Raw genomic sequence first — 6,000 nt, forward strand, 5'->3', positions numbered from 1 at the left:
AAGAAAAGCTTAACAGAAAATTTTCTAAAATTATCTGTTGTTAACAGAAATAAGTAGTACTTAATCATACTTATTACATATAAAAAATTTCTGATCTTAGAACACAAACACCGACCACACCACATCATTCGCAAATACGCATGCAACCCAAAAAATCTTCTTCTTCTTCGCCCAAGGTTTTCTTTAAAACACATCACTCTAACATTTCAAAAATCTTTAACAACATTTTGTCTACCGGTCCTATGCTGATAAAGAAAGTAATCTTATTGTACATAAATATTTTAATTATAAAGTGTGTAGAAAATGTAGAAATTAGGATTCCTAATATTCTAGAAAATGAAGGAATCCTAGTGTGGATGCTAGTGCAGTTTATTTCACCTAAATATCCTTTTATTGTATATAACAAAGTTTTTTCTTTATTTCATTCTGATAACTATATCTATACGCACATATGTTACTTAATAGCTCCGACAACCATCTACATACAGCCAAAAAAAAAAATTATTTTTAAAAATAAGGACCGTCTGGTCTAAAAATTAACTCGAGACTAAAATCATTATATATAATTAATAACTAATTATATAATTCAGTTATTCTACTGTATGATACTCGATCAATTTCAATTATTCTAAATATACATAACAATTAACAATATCTCACCGTACGTAGGCATGATTGAATGTTATTGAGTTACACGTAAAGGGATATCATACATCAGTAACACATATTATCTTAACAATATCTGATAACCGTGACTTATTACATATAAACAGCATTTTGTAATAATAATATAGCCTTTATATTCCGAAACTTTGTGATCTGTGATCTTTAATATATTTTCACTTAAGTTTATCTCGGAGTTCGGTGCCTCTTGGCAACGGCCTCCTCTAACCCTTTTCACTGTTCTCTATCCTTCACGACTCTTCTCCAGTAACAATCTACAGTTAATTTGAGTTCGTCCTTTCATCTTTTGTCGGCCTCTTCTTTGTTTTCTGTCTCTAGGGTACCAATCCGTCAATATTTTGCTCCATTTTTCTTGGGGGCTCCGTAGCATATGACCCGTCCAATGTCCATCTCCATTTCATTTGGTCTGTCTTAATAAGAATGTCTGCCACACCTGTTCTAGCTCTTATGTCTGTTTCTTTGCATGTCTAATTTTCTTATTCTCAGCATGCTTCTTTCCATGGCTCTTTGGCTGTGTGCTAGCATGTCCCTGTGCTGGTTAAAGAGTGCCCAAGATTCGCAGCCATAAAGCAGGGTAGATAGTTTTCATGATCTCCCTCAGTGTCCAATATCATTTCTATCCATTTGCTATTCTTCTTTTCTTTTTTCTTTTCCTGAGGTCGTAGGTTCGATCCCCGGTGCACCAATAGACTTTCTTTTTATATGCGCATTTAACATTCGCTCGCCTATTTGATTCACAAATGATCATGAAACAGATACAGAAATCTGAGACCTAGACCTAAAAAAGGTTGTTGCGCCACTGATTCAATTATTTTTAATTTACTGATATTTAAAATATAGGAAATGTATAAGAGATATTTGATAATATATGATTAGTGTATTTCGTAGTATTAACAATATTAATGCATTTGGTATTTATGTAATCATCTTACTTATTAAAAAGCCTTCTATAAAATCATTGAGCAAGTTAACTATTTGTTTTGAGTACACGGACGTCTTATAACGAAGTTTATCTGTCCGGTCTTCGCTCAGTAAATCTTGTTACTGATTACACGCTCTACAATGCTAAATGCACTTCCTTTATAAAACAAATTGCATTAGCTATTTCTCCTGATAACATTTTAAAAAAGGAAGTTTTTCATAATTATTGCCCAAAAATCGTCACATATCAATGCTATAATAAATATTATGATAAAAACCTAGGTGGTATTCAAATCCAATAAGTTTCGACACTGAATTTTACCTGGACATTACTCTAAAAAATTCTACGAAATTCACCGGAAATATCGACTTAAACGAGCAAAGAACCGGAAGTACAACTTTATATTTAAAAAAGTTCCATTACAAAAAGTGACCAACCGCAAAGTTTTAATTTTATACCCAACTTTGAAATAACTATTCTCCGGTAACGTAAGAAAACTTTGAGCGAATCAAAACTGCTAAGGTAAGGTAAAGTTACCTGGACTTTTCGCATAATTGTCTAACAGGAGTCAATCTTGTTGTTAAAAAAGTTTAAAGGGGAAAGTTCAATTTAATAATATGAAAATATCAAACTGTCTAGTATGTCTAGAGTCAACTTAACATATCTGTAATTGTATTTACTGTATATAACTACACTTTGTCGGCTCATATTGAAATATAATCAGTGGCGCTGCAACCTTTTTAGTTCTGGGCCTCAAATATCTGAATTTGTTTCATGATCATTTGTCAAACTAATAGCCAAGTAGGTGATCAGCTTCTGTGCCTGTTACAAGCCGTCGACTTTTTGGGTCTAAGTCAGTTTTCTCACGATGTTTTTCTTTACCGTTCGAGCGAATGTTAAATGCACACATATAATGAAAGTCCATTGGTGCCTAGTCGGGGATCAAACCTACAGGTGATAGTCGCACGCTGAAGCCACTAGGTCAACACGCCTCGACTAATCTATATTATAGCGCCTCTTATAATTGCAAAAATATGAAATTATCCCTTAGCTAAATACTTTAGCACTAATGAAATGCATTTACTCCTATATGCCAACGTGTACCCGGAGGTCCAGGGTTTTGTTTCCGATGAAATATTTTTTTTTATTTGAAATTATCATAGTGAAAAGCCTACATACATCTACATATTTGAGATTCGATAGTAATGTCGAACACTGAATAACCTTCAAAACTTCATACGAAAACATAACTCTCATTTGTCTAGTCGATTAATGTAGAACAAATGATAAATCGACAGACTGAACTTCCCCGAAGAGTAATAACAGTAAATTGCTGAGCGCATTTTAAATTCAATTTAAGGTGCCTTTGATTTATTTTAATGTTTCGTAGTTTTAAATTTCTTTTGCATTTTCACTCATCTTTTTAAACATATTATTCTTTTTTATTTTGAGTTACATAAGTAAAAAAAAATAATAATCTGTTTTGAGATTTACCACATTCACCATTGAATGTGGTAATATTAATTACACACATATTATTCACAATACTTCAAAGATAACATAACACATTTTAACAACATAACTAGAACTATTGCCGTGCGTTTTTGTATCTTTTACAAACTTTTTTTACTTTTTTTTGAAATATTGTATATTTGTGTGTTGGAAATATATAATTAAAGATGTTATTTTCATACGTGTTTAATTCAAGTTAACCGCTCATATGAATAAATCAAGAATATAAAAAAAAAACATCTATCATTGAAGACATAAAAAGAACCATGAAGGTTGTTTTTGCTTGGAACATTAAAAAGCCAGTTACGTCTCCGGGGGGTCATAACGGCCGTTATTTGTTTATTTTTATGCCCCATTCAGCTTACGTTTACTTTGCGTTAAAGTTTATCTTTTTTTTACACGCGCATAAACATGAAGAATTGCTAAGTTGACTTTATTCGTACAGAACGTATCTCAACATGTCCCTGAATCTATACTACCAAATGGTACAATTTTATTTTATTTGCAATTGACGCGAAATTAAGAGCCCTCAGGTGCCGAACAACTCATCTGAAAACTCTTCATAGTAAATGCGTTAGAAGATACAGTGACACCCTCTCTCTACGCAACACCCAGCGATCAACCCAAAGTGACTGGTCGAAAACGATTCAAATCGCTATTCGTTGAATACGGTCAATTGGGGGGGAGCTGGTACTTGGTAATCTGGGCGGGAGCCAGAGGTAAGATTGTGGTGGCCTGGTGTGAAGTACCATCTCGTCTTACTCAGCACACCAAGCTCCTTTAATTAGCCTTTCCTTCCAAATGATCACGAAACTGAACGTCGTTCGATATGTCAACACCCATTGCGATGCTAACTGTGCCTTTAGGCGGAATATCTTCGAAGAGTAACGACAAACGATGTTTTTTTAATAAATAATACTGTCTTAAACATGTTATATTTATACCATTGTCTACTAATTTAGATTTTCTCATTAAGTTTATTTAGTAATATAATATGTTAACATGTATTTGACTCAATTTCCCTATCATCGGTAGGTAGACCCAGGTCGTGTTGATGTTGGTCCTCCATTCCCCCTGTCTTCGGCAAGCATTTGCGCTTGTGTAATACTAAGGGGTATGTATTACGTAATTATTAATTATTATAATAATTTTATAGTTTAATAATTACATAATATACCTTGTATTTTTGTGTTCAGTGGCACCTTTTTAAGACCTTTTTAGGTCTGGGCCTCAGATTTCTGTATTTGTTTCATGATTTGTCAATCTCATAGGTAAGTAGGTGATCAGCCTCCTGTGCTTGACTCACGCTGTCGACTTTTCGTCCTTACTATTATAGTATTTAATATATTAAAACGTGTGAAACACAATCAATGCTTTACGTTACTAAACATATGACTGAGTTATATCTCCGGGATACTATTGGGCCTTTTATTGGCCATAATTATAATTAAATTCAAAGCAATTTGTATTTACAACTTTAAACTTACAAATTAGTGCCATGTCAGACGTCACTTCGCGCAGACGCTATGATTAATTCGGACAGTTATTGTTCCGCGGTCTGACGGAGTGGCGTCACAATGATACCACCATTTTGAATTTATTATGACGTCATCAAGCCCTATTCACGTTGGCTTTTTGATAGGTAATAACATGTAGTAGTGTAGTATAGAGCAACTTTTATTTTAATAATATTTGTGCATTGAATGTAAACCTTGGGGTCGTGTATAATCAAGGAACAGACAAAATTAACTGGCAACCTTTTCGCCACTCTTTCTAATTGCTATTTGTTTTCAATCCACTTGTCAGAACATTCTACTTTGTTCATTCGTTATCTAATCTATGTAGCATTTTATTGGTTTCATACTGACACATTGTCTCATCTAAAAGATTTATAAGGCAGCCCAAAGAACAAGTTCTTCAATAATTTATAAAAATATTCACCAATAAAAATGTCAGCTAACAAACAAACAAATAGCTCATTAAAAAATCAATTTGGAAAATTGTGACTTTTACACTCTACGATACGATTTCTTTTTCAGACTCCTATATATATATTAATTGTAGATTTTATTATATGATTCGATAAGTGAGTATTTTTATTATACCATCGTAGTCCAATCAAGATCGTACAATAAAATATTGCCTTATTCAACATATAATAAGCACTTTTAAGCTGCATAAAGAATTAAAAATTATATATTTCCACTACTAGGAAGTCCAAGAAAATAGTGTCACTATTTTTAAATCACTATCACTATCATTACACCTAACATTGTGATTGCATCTGTAGGAGGTGTCTATTAAAATAATTAAGGACAAATTTAATGGTGGGTTTAAAGGTCTATGCGATTCTTGGTATTCTGTTATATATTAATATTAATGAAATATAAAAGCGTAACGCGCACAATGTTACTATTGAACTTCTTGCTTATCTTATCTTATTTATTTTTTACTTACAATATTTACTTAGAAGAAATCGCTTGAAAGCGATAAGGCATTCATTCATTCATTCATTTCATTTAATTATGTGAATTGTATTATAATTCTGCAATGAAGTGTTAGTAAGTAAAATAAGTCATACCAAATTTATATATATAGACTATTATTATATTGGAATACCTTTTCTGATCAATAACTAAAACCATTGCGCTACAGTTTTCAATGATAAGCAAACAAGTAATAATCTGGTAAATAATTTTTTAAATTGCCGTTAAGTGTAAAGAACATTGAGAAACATTTTGATAGCAGCTGGAGGTATGGATAAGAGGATCAGGGATGTGATTTATTAAATGACGGAAACTGGTAATAGGAATAATATTGAGCCTCGGTTTGTAAGGTTGTTTTGAAACGTATGAATTATACCAGAACTTTCTTCTGTTTGC

Source organism: Pieris napi, chromosome 11 (assembly GCF_905475465.1).
Source record: "Pieris napi chromosome 11, ilPieNapi1.2, whole genome shotgun sequence".
Classification (NCBI taxonomy): Eukaryota; Metazoa; Arthropoda; class Insecta; order Lepidoptera; family Pieridae; genus Pieris; species Pieris napi.